Source organism: Protopterus annectens, chromosome 13.part0 (genome assembly GCF_019279795.1).
Source record: "Protopterus annectens isolate FY-2018-M chromosome 13.part0, PAN1.0, whole genome shotgun sequence".
Taxonomy (NCBI): domain Eukaryota; kingdom Metazoa; phylum Chordata; order Ceratodontiformes; family Protopteridae; genus Protopterus; species Protopterus annectens.
The window spans coordinates 590,693,993-590,716,055 of record NC_056747.1 but is presented as its reverse complement, the minus strand read 5'-3'; positions in this window follow the sequence as shown (position 1 = coordinate 590,716,055).

The window sequence follows — 22,063 nt, the reverse complement described above, 5'->3', positions numbered from 1 at the left end:
TATATAGATCACTGGTGTTACCGCCTTTGTGAAGGGGAATAATAATTGAGTTTTTCCATAGTTGTGGGACATATGATTCAGAGATTGATTGGTTAATGAAAATGCTAATTGGAAGAACAATACAATATGCTGCAAGTTTTAGGTATTCAGCTGGAAGGCCATCGGAAGAGGGGGAACATGGTTTTAGTTTTGAGAGCAGTTTACAAACTAGAGAGGTGGGTACTGGTTCTAATGTAAACAGAGGAGTGGATGGGTTTTTGTTGGGATTGCAATTGATGTGGGGGGAGTGGTTAGAAAGTGTATTGTCATTTATGTTGCAGATTATACTTTTGTTAGTTTGTAGAGAGAAATCATTAACAAGTTTTTGGATAGTATCAATAAAATAAGAATTGAAGGCTTGGGCAATTTTTGAGGGTCTTTCTCAGGGGATGCGGGGGGTTGTGTTGAGTACTAGGATTTAGGAGAGAGGAAACAGAGTTCCAGAACAATTTGTGCTTATTTTGTTGGGTAGTGAGTTTAGTGGAGAAATAGCTTTTTTATCATTGATGACTTGCTTTTTGGCATTGTTACAGAGTTCTTTATATCGGAGTTCATGTTGTGGGGTTTTGTTTTTATGCCATTCCTTCCAGGCTTTATCCCTGGAGGTAAGTAACTGTTTAGCTTGTTTAGTTAGCCATGGGGCATGGTTAGGCTTTACTCTTTTGGTACATGTGGGGGCAAGACTGTCTAGAATATCTAAAAAGACTTTATTGAAGTAGTTGACTGCTTCATCCAGTGGTAGACATTTGGTAGGGGACCAGTTGTGGGTTTTTAGTGACTCTAAGAATCGTTGTTCTTTGAAATGGGTAAGATTCCTAGTTGTTCTTAGACAATGCAGTTTGTCTATCTGAAGTTGAGTTTGATGGGTATAGGCAGGAAGATGGTCACTAAAGGTATTGGGTAGGGTCCCTGTCTTGGTGAATTTTTGAGGGTGTGAGATGAGTATCCAGTCTAGGGTTGATTATGTTTGTTTTTTTGCCTTATAAGTGGGGTTAGAGGTGATTTGAGTAAACTTGTGCAAGTTAATACTATTTACTGGAGAGTCAGAGATGAGAGTATGCCAGTTTAAATTTGTGTCGCCAAGAATGATGGTTTCATTTGATATATTCAGGGTGGTCCAGGATAGTAGATCTTCCAGAGTAGGTATGTTTTGACCTGGGGGAATATGGAGTTCAGCAATACATAATTGTTTTCTGTTGTTGATGTGAAGATTAGCTAGTAATAATTCCATATTTCTGAATTTTGGTATAGGTTTATCATATGCTGTAACAGCTAACAGTGTCACGGTAGATTAATGCAACACCTCCACCTTTTTTATGTAGCCGGTCATTTCTATGTATATTATATCCTGGAAGGATTATTTCAGTGTTAGCAGTATGTGGTTTTAGCCAGGTCTCTGTGAGTGCTACAATATCTGTGGAGTAGTGAGAGAGCCAGTCATGAAATTTGGTGGTTTTGTTACAGATACTACATACATTGATTGTAGTGAAACAGAGGTTCTTGGCATTAGAAGGAAAGTTTTGGGCAGAATGGTTGATTGGTCCAGGGTTGGGGTGAATGTAGCTACATAGAGAGAGGGCCTGGTAGTGACTTGTAATTATGGAGGAATGTTGAGTAATGAAGAGAGGCCTATGGTGGGGGTTACAGATTAATTTTAGTTTGATTATGATGACAAAGGATGTAATTTTTGTAAGGTGCCAAGTATGGAAGTTGAATCAAGAGGGTGAGATGTTAGAGAAACTATTGGTATCAGTGTGGTTTGCAATGGGTGATGTGGAAAATGTTGAAGTTGGGAAGTGGAATATAGTATGTAGGGAGGTGGTGTAGGATAGAAAAGAAGAATGGAGGCAAGGGAGATTAAGGTAGTACAAGATTTTGATGTATAGTACATGTTAGAAAAAGGTTGTGGTACTATAGTTAAGGAAAAGAATTAGGAAGGGAAAATATTAAGAAAGAAGAGAGTGGAGTGAATGGGAGGATACTGGTGTAGGTGTCTGGGTGATTGATTGGGGTTAGACAGGAAAGGGAAAAGCATATGGAAGGTATAAAAGTAATTCATGTGGGGGTGGGTAAGAAAGGGGGTAGGGTAGGGGAGCAGAGTGAGCCCAAGTGGAGCAAGGGCAAACGGAGTGGGCAAAAACATTGAGGCAGCTTAAGAGTAGGCAGTTCCTAGAGGTAAGAAAAGCACATGTAATAGCAACCTAACACATGCATTATTAGTTCTGTATAGTTTTTTCCAGCTCTTGATATTAGCAGTTGCTAAAAAGAGAGAAGAATGGAGGGAGAAAGTTCAGGGGAAAGGATAGGGGAGTTTAACACTATTTGAGTTAATGAGCATGCCACTAGTCAAATAAGCACTAAAGTGTTTCACTACAGAAACTTGTCTAGTACAGCAGGAAGATTAATGACACTAATAGTTTTCCTGCAGATGAGAAGAATGCTTGTATTTCTTGCTACGAGGAAGCTGTCAAAGGATGAGAGATCCAGTTAAGTATGGTTAGTCAGGTGTGCCCACTGGGAAATTGCAAACAGCAGTTGTAAGAGGAAAAAATGTTAGGACAGTGGTATTAGGAGGGCTGTAGGACAGAAGATATATGACTGCTAAGGAAGTGTCTCAGTGTAGTAATAGCAGAACTAGACAGGGAGGATAACAGACAGGGTTGTTAATAATTAAGGGCTTTGAGGGAGTGAAGCAACAACAAAGATGGGGGGTGGGAAAGGAAAGTAGGAGGCTCTAAGAGAAGGGAGATAGATTAGTACAGCAGAAGTATCAGAAATGAAGCAGAAGTAGAACATAATATATACAGTAAATCATTTTACAAAATGCCATCAATAGACATTGGTTACTGTAAGCCCTTTAAGGGAGTGTATACAAGTTTAAGAATAAAAACACAATAGCACAGTACATATCAGTTAACTTAAGTAAAATTAGCTCTACAAACTAAGCAGCTTAAGTACACATGAAGCAGTAAGTAGAACACTGTATAGCAAGTAAAAACACTACATAATGCACTCTATTTTAACTGCACTACTTCTTCTAAAGCAATATTTTATGGGGACAGGGACTAAGAATCAAGGAAAGAATTATTATAGTGGGAGAAGAATCCTTCACACTAAATATTTTGCCTAGGACATCAGCTATCTTTGTGGATAAGAATGGGTGATATAACTGTGAATCAATTCTAAACAATAATAGTGGTTGTATCTTAACTTTCTAATATAGGTAAAGAAGATTTTGTAATTACTTTTGGTATCCATAGCCATTTTGAGTTCATAATCAACTCTGCATTTTTTGACTATTGCCTTATGTTCTTTGCTAGCATGTTTGAGTACCCTCTTGAGACAGAGAATGTGTGGCCACCTATTAGAACTTACCTTTTTCTCACTTTCGCTGTAGAGTTGATTTATACAGGTATTCCACTAAAATACTTTGCTTTAACATTTCTTAAGTATTTGAAATGGATAGATATTTATTTCTCTGTACAACCGTTTAAGTCAGAGTGGAATGCAGAGGTAAAGGTCAGCCTAAGTAGGGACACAGAGGACATTGTTTAGACTATTAAGCAGCTGCAGGAGATGTGCATTTGAGAAGTCTCTGACTACTGTTATGTTTGACTGGAGAGTACCTCCAGCCTTATAAGGAAACATCAGCAATCTGTAGTCTGATTTGACAATGGAAGATAATACCTCTGGAACATACTTCCCATCCTCTTAGCACAAGAAATCTGGACACAGCTAAAAATAATGTGGGGGAAAAAGTACCAAAATCAGGAAGAAATTTTAAATTTAGCTCTTATAAACTTAGAAAACTGCAAGAATAATAAGTTTTGCATTGGCATACATTTTCTTAAGGATAGGAACTCTGAATCTCAAATGTCTGCCATTATTTAGCGACTTCAGTCCTCAATGATTTGCTAGAAAAACACAAATTTTAGGAGGAACAGACCAAAACTATGAAGCAAAAATTTGGACATTCTGCGAAAATCCAGGTAATTTAAATCTATGCTGTGGAGTTGTCCGAGAGGGGTGATATTAGTAAGGACAACATCTAGGCTTACTGTGTCCCCTATTAAGGATGTTTACCATCTGTTGTGGGACATTTGCATTAACATGGTCAAGGAAGCATTGGTCATTTTCATGATGTGCACCTCTGGTTACTCAGTCATGTCAAATGGCAGTATCAATAACAGCAAGATATACCGGTATTTCAATGAAAATGGTAACTTTTATTTTACACAAAATGTCAGCACAGCAAGAATAATATTAACAGTTCAGTCATCAAGAATACACACACAGTTGTCACTAGACACAATGTATTATGTGATACAATACTTCTTAAAATAGTAATACAGTTGTATTAAAATCACAATAGCTATAACACCTATTCACAATACACACACACACATATATGTGTGTATGTATATATATATATATATATATATATATATATATATATATATATATATATATATATATATATATATATATATATATATATATATATCATATATGCATATGTCTACCTGATAACACCAACAAAACCGAAAGTTCAAAAACACAAAACTTCACATGCCTGACAAACCACAATCTCGACAATCAACAAACAAAACAAATCCCCTGTCCAAAAAGCACACACACAACACAAGCACACCAAAAACCTTACAAACCAACACTAAACCTTACATACACAACTATCTATGCACTAACCTTAACCCAGACCCTAACCCTAAGGTCTGCAACTATCGCACACTCACCTAACCCGCACCCTAACCCTAACTCACTTAACCCGCCCCTAACCCTACAGTCTGTCACTATTGCACACTCACCTAACCCGCCCCCTAACCCTAACTCACTTAATCTGCCCCTAACCCTAACCCCACACTTACCTTAACATGTCGGTGTTCTCAGCGTCGGGATTTTCAACTGTCGATCATCTCCGTTGTCGATCTTCCGGTGTCGGTGTTCTCATCGTCGGCGTTTTGCAGTTTCGGCGTTATCAGGTAGACCTATATATATATATATATATATATATATATATATATATATATATATATATATATATATATATATATCAATTAATCATATATGTATATATATATATATATATATATATATATATATATATATATATTTATTTCCATTTGTTTGCTGGGATAGTCTGACTGGGCCTAAGATGGTCTATTTTCAGCAGACGCCCGGGGAGAAAAGCTCCACAAATACACTACTTCTACAAGTACAAAACACATTTTGAGAAATACATACAGTATACATTAAAAATATTTGAGCTACATGAAGCCAGACATTCAAAGGTGCATATATTTACAGGAGACATAGATAGAGAATTATGTATGCTTGAAGTTCCAAGAGTAGCAAAGTTGAAAAATTAGTTCAGGTATGGAGAGCTATATTAGATTTATAGGGCCAAGTGAAATAAAGACTAGTCCAAGGGAAAGTAGTGGAACTGACAGGCAGATAAGGGAGAAGATAGAGAAAGAAATTCAGGAGGAGAAGAAGGAGTGGAGAAGGACAAGGTAGATAGGAATGAGAGGACAGAACTAGTGGAGAAGGGAGTGAGCTTGTGAAAGGTGTGCTAAGATTTATTAATCAGGTTTGGTGCAGGTGCAGAGCCAAGTGTTATTAAGGTGTTCTCTTAGTAGCTGCTTGAAATTATAAGTATAGTTCATGTTGAGTATATATTGGGGTATTGCATTCCATGTTTTGGCAACTTTGTAAGAATATAGGCAATCTCCATAGCTGCTGTTAGACTTACTGACTTTCCAAAGCAATTTATTAGAAGATCTTAAGGTTCTGCTGCTAGAGTAGGACTGAACTAGGTTGCTGATAGAGTGACAGTTATCAGGGTGAAACAAAGTAAAATGAGTAAATACAAGCTGGTTAAAAGTTAATAGGTTGGGAAGTTCCACCCAATTGAGTTGGTGAAGAATATTACAGTAATGAGTTCTTGCAGACTGGTTGGATGCAAATCTGGCAAATTTATAGTAACAAGATTCATGTTTAGTTAAGTCACATTTTTTTTAAGTTAGTGAAAATGAGTGAAGTATATAAGAGGGTACACAGAAGGTGGGTTCTACTGATGGTGAGTCTGGTAGAACTCATTAGGAAGGGCTTTATTGTATACAGGGAGCAAAGTTTGAATTGCACTTTCTTAATGACTGGGGCTAAATGTTTATCAAATTTGAGGTCATTATCTATGATGACTCCTAGTAGCTTTTTGTAATCGACTGGTAAAGTGAGGGTATTATTGAATGAATTAATGGTGAAGGAAGTAGAATCAAGGTTTTTTTGCTATTGGAGAAAACCATTAGTTTTGTTTTAGAAGGGTTGAGAATCAGTTGTGAGATGCTGAGGTATTTTTCTACATCCAGGAAGGATTGTTGAGTTTTGTCAAGTAGTGCAGGTAGGGATGGCGCTGACCATATGAGTGAGAAGTCATCTGCATATTGAATGAGTGGAGTATGCTGAGTGGCAAGATTTAGTCTGTTTGTGAATATAGTGAAAATAAGAGGACCAAGAATAGACCCTTGAGGTTCACAAACAGAGATGGGAAGGGAAGAGAATAAATCATTTTTCCATCTTACTGCTTCTTGGTGGTTTGTTAAGTAACTGATGAACTAGGAAAGGGTTGAATTAAAGAGGTTAAGGAGAGCTAGTTCATAGATAAGTTTTTTTGTGGGAGACAGCTTTAGATAAGTCAAGAAATATAGAGGAGGTACATAACCCATTGTTCCTATGTTCATAATTAAAAGTACATCATTAAGCAACAATGACTTGATTATAGCAAGCTCAGATGCTCATAAGCCTAGTACTTATTATACAGCAGGAACTTCTTATTGTAACATTTGTTAATGTCTGTTATGTACTTCACAGATAAAGATTCTAGTTGTCTACTGATGTACTATGTTCATCTGTAAATATGTTGTAAGTAATTGCTATGTTAAATTGTTAATCACTATGTAATCCAATGTAACTACTGTCTGTTTATTTTAACTGTGGAGCTTTTCTCCCCGGGCCTCTGCTGAAAATGGACCTATGTCCAGTCGGACACTCCCGGTCAACAAATGTAAATAAATAAATAAAATAAATAAATAAATATTCATTCATGGTATTTATAAAACTAATTAGGGCAGTTGTCATACTATGTTTTGGATGGAAACTGTGTTTGATGGGGGCAAAAGGTTCTTTTTCAGGAGACAATTGAGGAGTTGAGAGTGAATACATTTGTCCAGTATTTTTGCTAGTGAAGAAAGTATGGCAATAGGTTAGAGAAATCAGTGGAGGAACCGACTTTGTGAAGAGGAATTACATGAAACTCTTTCCAAAGTGATGGAACATATTGCTCAGTGATAGATCTGTTAATAAGTATGGATATTAGGTAAAGAAATAGCATGTGTGGCAAGTTTGAGATATTCATTGGGTAGCTGATCAGAACCGGTGGAGGAGCATTTAAGTTTAGATAGGATTTTTTATATAATTAGTTTTTATGGGCTTAAAATTGAAAGAATCAAAATTTGTAAAAGAATTAATGAGTAATGATAGTAGGGAGTTGTTATTGTCTTTTACTAATGATAGTATAGAGTTAACAAAGTGTTTGTTAAATTGTGTGGCAATGTTATCCATGGACTATGTTTGGTTAGGACGTGGGGTGATGACTTGACCAGATTTAAGGAGTTGGTTAATGGTCCCCCAGTATTTTTTAGGCTGTTATAATACTTATTTTGTATTGCTGTGTAGTATTGTTTTTTATCATGTTTAATCTGTTTTTTTTGCTACATTATGGAGTTGCCAGAAGCTTTGAAGTTTAGCTGCATCTCTTGAAAGTAGGCAGTTATACCATGCTTTGTCTCTTTTTTAAGGACCCTTTTGGTGTTGGAGGATAGCCAGGAGTATATTATGCTTTAATGCATAGTTTACTGAGGGGAGCTAGTGTATTTAAAATTGAGAGGAATTTGTCATTGATATATTGAACTACTCGATCAAGTTGGAGATGTTTTAAGAGGGACCAGTTGACTTGGAGATGTGTAGTGAAAGTTTCAGGAGCAAATTTAGTTTTGGTGTGGATAAATTTATATGTAATTTCAGTACAGGGAGAGGAGTGTTGTTTTAGTAGGAAGTTTGGAAGGTGATCACTCAGACTGTCTGGAAGAAAGCCTGAGAAATAAGAGTTTGGGTTAGAATTGGTAAAAACCCAATCGAGACTTGATTGTTTATTAGAATGTTTATCAACCCTAGTTGGGTTTGAGAATTAATTGGGTAAAGCCGAAAAGGAGAATGTGATAAGAAAAATTATCAGAGGAAATTGTGTCCCCATCTAGATTAAAATCATCCATAATTGTAGTATATTGTCTCAGTGTTTAACACCAGCTTAGTAGATCTTCAGTCACAGATGGGTTGCTACCTGGGGGAAGGTAGATGGCTATAATATTAATATTTTTATGTGGATTTATTTGAAGATGAGTGATTAGTGATTCCATATTTGAGGTAATTGGGGGGGTGAATGTTGAAACATTCAAGTTTTAGATTGTCTTTGTAAAGAATTGCTACACTACCACTGTGTTTGAGGGTTCTATCATGTGTGAATATATTGCAGCCTGGAGGTAGAATTTCCTGATCCTGAATGTGTGGTTTGTGCCAGATTTCAGTTAGAATGGATGTGTGCAGTGAGTAATGGGCAATAGTTGCATGGGCTTCAGTAATCTTATTTAGTATGCTTCTGAGGTTAAAATATAGTATTAATAGGTTGGAGATATTGGGGTGGAAGATAGTTGAATGAGAAGAGATAGAGAAGCTGTTACAGGAGAGGCTGCCTGAGGAGACAGAGTTGATTTTACAGGGGAACCTGGCTGTGGGGAAGGTGGAGGGCCTAGATTGGGCTGAATATCTCCACCTAAAAGCATATAATTATGTAAGGGGAGGGTGTAAGTACCTGAGTTTGAAAGTAAGTCTTAGGAATTTGTAAGTATGACTAGTGCACAGTTTGGATTGGGGCACTTTGTATGAGGTGAGTTGTGAAGTGACATTTGTGAATAAATAAGGTGATATAATTATGTATTGTGTTGAGTTACTGAGGTAAGAATTGTCAGGATTAGTTGGTGAGTGATTAATTGCGATGTGTAAGTTATGATAGAGTGTGGAGTTATAGGTGGATAGTAGGGAGGTTGTTAGAGTGATGAGTGATGAGTAATAATAGTATTTTGGGTGGATGCATAATCACCAGTTTTGGAGAGGTGTGGAGAAATTGTATGTAGCTAAGAGAGGTTGAGGAGAGAAGAGAATTAGGATAGCTTAATTGACAGAGGTATATGATAGGTGTAAATCTAAGTGGTAGAATATGATTGGTCTGAGCAAAGGAGTGGGTGTGTTAGGGGGAGTGAATAAAGTTAAGGGAAGTGGGGTTGGGAATGGGGGTAGGGTAGGGGATTGAAGTGATCCCAAGCAGGTTAACCCTGTATTCTGTTCTCAGTGAGTGAAAAAACAATCAGTATTATAATCTGTAACAGCAATGCCTAGAAAGGTAAGAAGTAACAAGATTGCCTCTTATAATTAGAAGATTGTGTATCCTGAAATAACACACAGTGGAGTATAGCTAAGGGAATTGGGAGGTATTGCCACAGTTAGACAAGAGTAAAGTGGTCTGTTGTTAATGCCAACAACCTAACATGCAGGTAGGAGTGTAATTATATAATAAACAGTACAAAGAAGGGTGGAGGGATACCAGAGTCATTCTGGTGATGTGCTGTGAGCAGGTAAAGGGACAAACAATTTCAATTAGATAAGGACCTTAAACCAGCTATAATAACATACATGAACTTGTAAAGCTTTAGCTTTTAGACTTCTGCTGTTTAATGAGACATGGTTCTGCAGAATACTCCAAATATAAAGATGGTGATTTCTTTCAACAATCTAGGTTATAGCTGACTGCAACATATTTGCAGCTTTAGAATCTATGAAGAGGGAGAGAGGATAGACCATTAAGCATTTAATGGAAGGTGAGATAGATGTGTAACAGAAGAGAAGGTCAGAGAGAAAAACAGACTATGAGGAAAGTAAGAATCACAACAAATGGAATGCAGCAAAGGACAGGAGAAGAAACAAGCCAAATATAGAAATATATATGTATGTGTGTGTATGTATATATATATATATATATATATATAGAGAGAGAGAGAGAGAGAGAGAGGAAGAAATGTTTACATATATATATGTGTATATGTATATATATATATATATATATATATATATATATATATATATATATATATACCTATATAATACATATAGATAGATATAGATCTACACACACACACACACACACACATATATATATATATATATATATATATATATATATATATATACACACACACACACACACACACACACACACACACACACACACACACACACACACACACCCATCACCTATGCACACTTATCATCCCAATTCCCCCATGACAGAGACCTTTCTCTCTGAAATTATCAAATACAGATCTACAACTACTACACACATTCAATAATTTATAATCATCCTGACAGTGCACATATTGGACATTTTGAATACTATTGACTTTGCAATGCTCTAAACATTCCTACTCAATCTATGCTCCAATTATTCAGGAAATAGCAACACCTAAGGAAGGTATTACTTAAGCAAAACTATTCTCAAGAAAGGAATTTTTTGAAAACATCTGTTATATATCCATATTATTTTGTTGCAGTCCTTGTAAAGAATCCACATTTTTATTTATCTTCAACTGTAATAGAACTGGAACTGGAACCTGTGGAAGTAAAACAGCCAAAAACAGCCAAATGGTTAGGACCATCATATCTATAAGGTCGGAGTCACTATGCAAAACAGTACCAATGGGATTAATAGTGGACACAATCATGTGGACAGCCATAATATATGTCACAAATGTCTAGAATTTCACAGAATCTCAAAATATGTTTGGTCTCTTCCTCATACAATTTGTGGTTTTATAGCAATTTCTTGAGGATTGAAGTGACTAATAATGACAAGCATTTGTGTTTCGTACTTCTTATCCATCAGAAAATACATGTTAAATTATGTCCTCACATTTCAAACAAATGTTCATATCTCTGGAACCATAGGGGTTATGAAAGAAGTAGAAACTGAAAACCCTTAAGTACAAAATATTTTATAGTGATAGTTCATATTTAGGTTTTAGGTCTTAAACTGAATTTTATAAGTCACAGTAAACACAGTAACTACTACGTTTGTAATATTTGGTAAACCACTTACAATATCTCAGCAACCATTCAAGTTACACACATACTGTCAACAACATTTTATTCATCTAGCCGAGAGCTTTCATATGAGGCAAAGAGTTCTGTCTGTGTTACTTGGTTTTTGAAATATTTAGAAAAATGTGAAAATTATATCCATATAAATTAATATTGCAAAAACAACATTTAATATCTCTTTACCTGTACTAGACAGAGGTCAAATATTAATGAATTTGTGTTTGCCATTTTGCAAGCTTTAAGATGAAAACTTTTAAAACCTTGTACATAGCATGGTTTTGGAATTATTGATGCAAATATTAACAAGCAATATTTGATGCCTAGAGGTGTGAGTAGGAGTTAACTGCAGATGCACCTGGAGGTGTCACTCGGATGTAATGAGTTAAGGACATGCACAAGGAATCAAAACTTGCTACCTGATGCAGTATGCTGATGACCGAACTTCAGTTTCCTCAGTCTCAAATCTTCCCACCTTAGAAACCGTCACACAGGAATATTTCACCTGTATAGATAACTGGCTAAATAAATCTAAATTGCTCTTAAAACCCCAATAAAACCAAACTAATCCTATTCCTTCAAAAAAAAAATCAAACCAACACTGATATCAATATTATCTCCTCAAATAACACAAAACTAGGAGTTATCGTTTATAACAAGTTAAAATTTGATCTGCACATTGACACTGCAGTCAAAAATACACACTGAAACTTAGGCTCGCTTTACAAAGCAAAGCATCTACTAAGTGATCATAGTAAAAAATTGCTGCCACCTCCCCTCTTCTTCCTGCCTCATATAGGCCCCAATAATACTCACAAATCCAAACACTTTCAACATATGCAAACGAAAAAGCACTTAGATCAAAATTAGCAAATTCATCTGCAGCCTCCCAAACTGCTGTCATCACTGCATGGCACTAAATACCTTCAACTGGCTAGAACTTCTTCAACTCAACACCCTCTCCCAGCTACTCATAGCATGCAAAGTACTTCGCTATCCACTTGAAACACCCTCACTGTCAAATCGCATCCAATGACATGTATCAAATAGAAACCCAAGATCATCAGAACTTAAACTAACATTTGTTAATAAATCTAATGATTAGCACAATGATTTCCTATGCTCTGTCACTATCTCCAAGGCATGGAACAAACTACCAAACAACATCAGGCATTTAAATAACCTGCAACAATTCAAATCCACTTGAAAATATCACCTGGCAACTAATAAACTTTGTAAACCAGCATGTACATAGCCATTATCTTGGGTTGCCAATATTAACCTTTCATCTCTTGGTTTGAATTTGCCTCTCCTTAACTATTCCTGCATTCATTCCTGATCAACATGATGTTCTTCCAGATGTTTTTTATACTTGCAACTATATTTATGCTTTTTCCACATTTCTTACCCTCTCATCTGGCCCTTCATCTTATATCCTTTCTTTTGTTTTTTGGCACATTCATTTGCTGCCTGATTTATACCTACTTCTGGTTTGATTTCTATTCCTGCTTGACACCGATATGCTACTGTTAAATTAAGCAGAAAAGATATCTTAGATTTTTCTCCTCATGCTTCAAAACTTTCACTATATTTGGGTCTTGTGAGGTCAACAGATATGTATGGAGTCCCATGATTGCAGGTCTATACATGTAATCAATTTCAAGGAGGCCCAACCTTCCTTCAGAACAGGGAATATATAATCTTGGTAAACACTGATTTTTAGAAATCCCATGATTGCAGGTCTATACATGTAATCAATTTCAAGGAGGCCCAACCTTCCTTCAGAACAGGGAATATATAATCTTGGTAAACACTGATTTTTAGAAATCATTTGGTGAGCATGAAGCATCCTTATTGTTTTCCTGTCTAATCTATCCAACATGTTTTGGGGCTAGTCAGTCACTCCAAAACTGTAAGTTAGGACAGAAAGAGCAAATTGGTTTATAGCTTGAATTTGGTTCCTAGATGTCTACACTGTTTTCAGAATTAATTTAAGTCTTCTAAAGTATTCCTTACTAAGTTTTATTCGCATTTGTTCATGTTTTATTGTTGCTCCTTCATCAATTACCAAATATCTATACACTCCCTTTTGCTCCAGTTCTTTTATATCAGATTTATTTTTTTATTTATTTATTTGCAGTTTGTTAACCAGGAAAGTCAATTTGGCTGAAAATGAGCCCATTTTCAATGGAGGCCCGGGGAGAAAAGCTCCATACACAAATATTACAAAGCTAATATCAACAAAGTTAACAAGTACAATACAATTTTCAAAAACTACTAAAACACAATAACATATAAGACAGAATAATAACATTTGAATAAGATGTTATAACAAAGCATTGAATGAAATTAAAACACAAGCATTTCTCTGCTTCTCTGCTGACATGCTGCCTGCTCACCCTGGCTAACTAAGCTAACAAAAGAAATAAAACAATTGTAATCTGAACTCTGTGTATTCACTACGTGACTGTTTTAGAGTACCAGACACCTTCAAAGCTCACTGTACACAAGCTACAGGGATTCATACTACCCACACCACTACCAGCCAATTAGTATTTGCCAACCAATTAATATGTGATATGGATATCCTACCACTGCCAAATAATTAATATGTGGTGCCCTTGCCCTGGCCCAGCAATCAAGGAGCCTCAATCCTCACCACTAACACCAGAGAGGGTGTCTCTTTTATGAAGGAAAGGATAACCAATACACACAGTAAAGTGCAATTTCCCTTAATAGCACACAGAGATCACAGTCAGTCCAGGGCTGGTCGTTCCCTTGCTCTTCAGGTCCCCGATAAGATTCCCCACTGGCACAACTATAGGGTCCAGATAGCCTAGCTGGGCAAGCTAAAACCTCCAGCACCCTCTCTGTCCAACCAGTGCTTCGTGTCCCTTCCCAAGTAGCTGACACACACACACACACACACACACACACACACACACACACACACACACACACACTTTGAGATAAGAGTTTATACAACCACACAGGCACTGGTGGGAAAGGCTGGCACAGGTTCTCCAGGCGTGCCCCTATTACTCAGACTATATGGTAGTACCACCTGCCACCACCCGGCTAATATTTATCAGCTACTCAAAGGCCCTTAAAACGGTGTACAATTATTACTGTGCAATATTATTATCCAGTTTAGTATTACTAAAGAGTCAAGGCTTATTAGAGTGACTTGGTACAGTAATCACTATAAATATGCAATGTACTCTGGAGCTTAAACTATCTCTACACAAAACAGCCACAGTTGAAAGGTTTTAAAATATTTAATAATAAATAATAAAAACACAAGCAATACTTCTTACTACACAGTGCTAGTCAAGAGTTCAGAGATCACAGAGAAATACTTCAAATAATTCAGTAGTACAGTTCTGACATCACAGAAAAAACACTTAGTCTAATCTGTCTAGTTTCTAGCTATTTCTAGCTATTTCTAAAAGAAAACCCAAGTGTAAGATAACTTACATATGAGCCAGGCACTGCTGTGAGTTGGATGGTCAAGACAAAAATGCTCAATCCTCTCTGGTTCTCTCTGTTTAAATTGAAATTGCAGTTCTGATTTACATTACATCATTCTTCACACTTTCCTGGGTTTCCCAGGCTACACATTACATCATTATTCACACTTCCCTGGGTTTCCAGGCTAACAGAAACTGCGTTTACATTCTTAACATCTCCTTTTGTTATCTTGCAGCTGGTTAGGAAACAGAGCAATAAAAATACATTTGCATGTTTAAATCTAACAATTTAACTCTTGGTTAAAACAATAGCAAGAATTCTCTCATCTAGACCCTTCGGCACCACTGTCTACATCAAAGGGTCACCACATGCTTTACTTTGGTCAGTGGAGTGCACTGTTGTCACATTTCTTTCCAGTTCCACATGTAACAGTATTTCTTTACATTTAAGACAACAAGCCTGTAGTTTACATTCATATTTACAAATGTCAGAATTATTTATAAAATTGTATCTGGCTAGGCTGGCAGCCTTCACAACTTTAATTAACAATAAATGATAATTTGTTCCATATGACTTTCTTTTATTGTCCTTTTGTTCTACTACCATAATTGAGTTTTCTTCTAAATGACTATAAACTCTGTCAGCATCAGTTCCCGTGCATAGTTTATACTTCATTGGAAGGCAAGTTATTGGTCTATAATTTTTAGGGTAGCTTACAGGTTCACTCTTAAGTAGGAGCATTGTTTTGACTGTTGTTAGCCATGTTGGTGTCTGTTCAGAGTGTGCATATAAATAGTTTTTGTTTATGGCTAAATCTTCATGCAAAGATGTTAATACTTTTAACCAAAAGTTAGGTATTGCATCTGGGCCTGGAGTTTTCCAATTAGAGGCTTTTCTTAACTTTGTTTCATTCTCTCTGGATGTTACTTCATTCTATTTCATATCCTGCACCTTTAAACTTCTTATTCTTTCTTTTACTTCTATGCATTTAGCATCTTTGCTATGTTCCACAGGATCTTCATAGATACTTCTCCAAAATGTATCTATTTCCTCTTTTTTGGCAGTCTTTCAATTCCTTTTACCATGTTTCTCAATTCTCTATAAAACTTTTTTGGGTCACGAATAAATTGCTTATTTTGTATTTTTCCTTTATATTTATCTATGTATCTTCTATGTTTTTCCACCTGTGCTGAAATTTTTAGTTTGCTATTTGCAATAGTGCACGATAGATCCTGGTCTGTTCTAATACTGCACATTGCTTTTATCACATCTATCTTTCTTAGTATTTTTTGTTGATCTATTCCTTCTTCTATAGTCTTCTAACAATGACACTTCTTGCCTTAATTGCTTTATAGTTTTCTCTATTCAATTCTTTCATGATGGTATTCAATTTCTCCCCTTCCTTTCCCTCACTACCCTATGTTCTTGTGGTAGAACTTTATCAGTTATTAATTTAGCAGCACAGTAATATACCCTATTTACTTCTGTTATATTGCATGGATCTCTATGGAGAGTCCAAATTACTGCATTCATTTGTTTTTCAGACTTCTGACTTTTTGGGTTTTATTGACCTTCTGCAATCTATTTCCCTTCTTGATCTTAATATACTGTAGCTATCCATGTCTATTAAATCAAACAACTCTTCTCATAGCTCATTTTCTTCCAAACTGAGGGCACATCTCATGTTTTTCATTTCCTGTGGGCATCGTATATAAAGTTCTATAGCATCTTCCTGTGGCACCTTCTCTTCAATTTCATGCTGTGCCATCCATTGCTCTGTCATATGGGAACTCACTTGCCTATCACTCCTCAACATTGACTGCATCAGAGTTTCTACAGCTTCCTGTTCCTTTCCTTGCTGTATAGCTTCAAGTGAACATTTATACTGATTTCCTGTGGAAGGTTAAACTAATTTATCTCATCATCATCATCAGGGGTCTATATTATTTCATTGACTGCCTAGCTAGTTTCCCCTTAATCTGGATACCCATTGCTTTATCCTGTTGTGGTGCTTTCTACATTCAATTTTCTACACTGAATCCTTCACTTTGCAGGTAACCCATAACCTCAGTTTCTATTTCTTTAACTTTTCCATTACTAATCTCCATTTCTACTTTTCCTCTTTGTCTTCTTATTTTTTGTATTGTAAAGTTTTCCATGTCTGGATTCCTTTGCCTGTATTTCTCTTCAAATATCTTTAGTGCTGCTCTTTTTGTATTGGTTAGTTTTGCTTTCTCCTTTGCATAAATGTTACACTATATTAAATCTCTTTTTCTTTCCCATATCCATATTTCTTCTTCAGATGTCTCCTGATCTTCTGTTCTCCTTACTTTGGGGACTCACTTCATCATGCTGTGATGTAACCTTTGTTAGACCATCTACACCAAATCCTTCACTTCACAGGCACTCCATAACTTCAACTTCTATTTTTTTAACTTCTACTTTACTAATCTTCTTTTCTACGTCCATCTTTGTGATATTATTTTTTATTGTTAAATTTTCCATATCTAGATGCCTTTGCCTGCATCTCTCTTTGAATATATTTGGGGCTGCTTTCTTTGTATTGATAAATTTGGCTTTCTATTGCATGATATCAAATCTATTTTTCTTTCCCATGTCCATATTTCTTTTTTATACTTTTCAAATATATTTTTACACTTCCTCAGATGCTTCTTTTTCCAAACAGATCAAAGTGTCTTGATCTATATACTGTTTTTCACAAATCTGTTGTACTAATGAAAGCAAATTTTCATTTGAAGCTTCTGACAGTTTTTCTTGTGGAAGTATTTTTCTTTCTAATTTTTCTCAATCATTTTGTATATTTTGTGTCTGGAAAGTCTGGGCTTTTTGCATAATAGTAACAATACATAATTTCTTTCTTAGCCTCAATAGTCCACTCTATCATCTTTATGGCTCTTCTTTGGTCTATCAGTTTTTGTGATTTTTGTGGACTGCTACTTCCTTCTACAACAAGGGTGCCATCCTTCCCCTTGGCCTGGCCCCATTGCAGGAATGTTACCGTATTTGGAGGATTCTACACTGTCATTTTTTCCAGTCCTGGCACCAGTGCGCCTACCAGGATTGGGCACTTTTTTATCCTGGGTCTTGTGCACCAGCAATCTCTTTTAATTTTTAATGTACTTCTGTCCATGATATATGCTATACAAATACAGTCTATATATCAGTGTCACCTTGGTGAGATTTTGTGAAAACAGGGTCCACCTCGCAAAGGTACTCACCAAGACTCGAGGATTAATTCAGTTTCAGCACTGCTACTCTCCTTTGCTTGCTGACTTTTCACCACTCCATTCGGACCCCAGGATGGTACTGATGATGGGGTCTATATTTTATCATCCACCTTTTAGCTTATCGAATGCTGAAATGTTGACAGCTAAGGGTCAAAAACGTACAATCTCGAATGGCCAGTTAAGCAAATTCTTTTATCGGGAAAGAATTTGCTTGACCATGCCAAACTAACATAAACTTCCAAGCCATAACAAAGTGGGGGGCTTCGCCATCCACACCCCCCTAACTAAATATACTAACTTTGAGATTGCTCTACATTGGGGAAAAAGCAAATTCCCGATAATGGACAAATTAATTCTTTCCCAATTAAAGAATTTGCTTAACTGGCCATTCGAGATTGTAAGTTTTTGTCCCTTAGCTGTTGATGTTTCGGCGTTCGACAAGCTAGGCAGTCAATGATATAATATAGACCCCTGATGATGATGATGAGATAAATTAGTTTAACCTTGTGCTAGAGCCAAATATGGTGGCAGGGACTAAAAATGTCATGTACAATGTGTACCAAATCAGCTGTCCTAACATACTGTGAAGATTTAATAAGCCCAGGTATTGTAGTTTAGAAGAAAGCTTTATCTCTCATACGTAATCAGCAATAATAGCTTGTAATCTGGAAATCGGAGGATTGCAATCATGCAGTCGACATGGAGGTAATATGTCTTGCAAGAAAAGGTGTATGAGGTAGGAATCTTTCTAACTGCAATGTTTTTTTTTTTTTAATTTTGCTAGGGAGCAATTTTAAGTTCTTTCCACCAAGTGTGTTGTTTAGACTGATTTATGAGTGATAGAAACAGTTTAGGGTCAAAATATATAAAAACATCAGAATTGTAATCTTGTCTGTAATTTTGTGAACACTCTTACCTTAGAACAATTTCCAACACCTTTACCTAAAGCTAACATTACAGTCATTAAATCTCAACACCACAGTGCTGGTCTTAAACTTCTAGCATTGACAATTTCATAGTTATAATACACTGTAAAGGACAAATGTAAATACTGAAGATTAATTCTGAGTGGTATATCTTTCATTTAAGATTTCCATTTCCTAGGATGGCTTTCTTTTAGCAGCATTGGGATATGACAAACTGTACCTCTGTCTTGCATATATCTGGTCCTATGTTATCATGCAGCTATAACTATGCAAACATTGCAGATTACATGTATGTAATGCTAATATACAAGTGCTACAGTATAAATGCTGATAGCAGATTGAAAAAAGAGGGACAAACCAGGACCGAAACACTAAAGGTGGAGGAGTGTCCATATTCACCAAGGATATTCACACCACCAGGCAAGTTGCCCAACACAATGCAGCTGAAATTCTCCAGGTGCAACTAACACTAGGTAAGACTGCAATCCAAATTGTAGCTTGCTACAGATCCCCTACCATGCCCCAAGATTCTCATTACACCTTTCTAAACATACTGGAAAATAATAAGATACAACCAAACACCCTAATACCAGGTGATTTCAACTACCCTGCCATTAACTGGGAAAACTACTTGCGTACCAATACCTTTACCCAATGGTTCTTGGAATTCATAAATTTCAATGCCCTAGATCAACTAATCCATAGTCCCACCAGGGGCTCCAATATCCTAGACCTGGTCATTACCAACATGGGAAATAAATCCTCCACACCTATGGTCAGCCCCTCGTTGGTCAGGTCTGACCATAAGCTAATCACCCTTGACATCCACAACCCTCCCCCATCCCCCAGTAAGGAAACCTTCATAAAAAAACTTCTCCAAAGCCAACTTCATGCTACTCAAGTCAAAAGTGACAAACTTCATGGCACCCATGCAGGTGGGAACTGAAAGTTCATCTGCTGAATCCTACACTAAGGCACTGTACGAGCACATCCACTCGTGCATGAATCATGCCATCCTAAATAGAATCAAGTTCCTCTCCTCCATAAAAGGAAGCCAGTCTGGTGGTCCCCTGCCATAAACAAACTTTACAACAAAAGGAAGAAACTGTTGCAGAAAACAGGAGAATACCAGGATGCAAAAAACCCCCTTACCAGCCTCAGTAAGAAGCTGAGATCCCTCATAAAATCCTCAAAAGCTAGTTACGAAATTAAAATTGCCAAAGATTTCAAAGACAACCACAAGGCATTCTATACCTATGTCAAGAATCTAAATGGAAATGCTCAGATCTGCTCTAAGCTACAACAGAATGGCATTAAATATACTGATCCCAAGGATATTGCAAATATCCTGGCAGATCGATTCAGTGCCAACTTCACCCCCTAAAGGGCCCATCTCAATACCGAAAGATTGCCAAATTCTGGTAATAACGACCACACAGGTAAAAACTGCACTCTCCAAAGCTAAGAATACAGCATCCATGGGACCAGACAACATCTCGGGCTGTGTACTATATGAACTACAAAATGAACTGGCACCTCACCTAAGTGTTATATTTAATCATAGCCTCACCTCAGGCTTTGTGCCCACTGAGTGGTGCACAGCTATAGTTATGTATTATCATGGAACTTATAAACAAAGACATTGGCAACCTTCAAACACTGGACCCCACCCAGTTTGGGTTCATGAAGGACTGATCTTGTCTCCTGAACCTGATTGACTTCTTCAAATAAGTCTTCAGAGCTGTGGACAAGGGTAAGGTGACACAGCCTATCTTGACCTCGCCAAGGCCTTCGACACCATCTGCCACTCTGGAGTCATAGATAAACTTATGAAGCTCAGCATTAATCCCTATGTCACTTGATGGGTTGCCATCTGACTTATTGACAGAACCCAGACTGTAAAAGTAGCTGACTCCAAATCCAGCTTCAGACAAGTGACAAGTGGAGTACCTCAGGGTTCAGTGCTGGGACTGCTCTTGTTTGGCATCTACTTCTCTGAAGTACAGGCCAACACTAAGGGACTCTGACTAACAAAGTTTGCAGATGACTGCAAACTGGGAGCAATTTTTGAATCCCCAAATGATGTGGATATTCTACAAAAGGGCCTTACAGAAACAGATGCTTGGTGCTCAAGCTCAATGCCAATAAATGTATAGTTATCCCCTTTGGGAAAAAAACATCTACCGGTGAATTACCACATAGGTGGCAGTACACTAAACACTGAAAGTGTGATAAGAGACTTAGGGATACAGGTGGATAGTGATCTCACCTTCGATAACCACATCACCACAACAGTCAGAAAATCCTTCTGTGTGATACACCTCATCACTAAGGGCTTTTTATCCAGAACAAAGGAGGTCATTGTCCCACTGTACTCATCCCTCATTAGACCCATTATAGTATGTACCTCTCAAGACATCTGCAACAACTGGAAAGGCTGCAGAAATACCTCACTAAATGAATCACAGGCCTAAAGCAGATGCCCTATGCTGACCATGTATAAAACTCCAGCTATACTCTGTCGCATATCATCTACTCAGAGGCAATCTCTGCTTAACATACAAGGCCATGTCAAACTCAGAGCTATTGGACATGCTGCACTTAAAGAAATCCCAATCCCTCAGAGCCACACACTCCAGGGATCTAAACCTTGTCATCACATTGAACAAAACATGCTGGAGGGATAGGTTCCTGACACAGACACTCCCTAGACTCTGGAATAGACTGCCCATATATATCAAGTAGAGAGCCTCTTTGGCCCTTTTCAAAAGGAACCTTGATGACTGGATGGGAGATAAGAAATTCACCCCTAGGATCATGTCAGTCGCCTGCTAGACAGGGGTCAGGGAAGTAAATATTGTGGGAAGAAATAGCTAGGGAATTGTTATGGTTAGGCTTCTATAGTTAGCCTATAGCCTAGTACCAACCTATGAACCTATGAAGAACTCACTGCCCCATCAATTAATACAGTCTGTGTCAAAGTAGCAACATGAAGTCATAAAATCATAGAATGTATAAGACAACTGAACCATGTGACCATTCATGCCTTGCTATTACCCACCCTTAGACCTTATTATGAAGACCCATACAGTTGTCTAA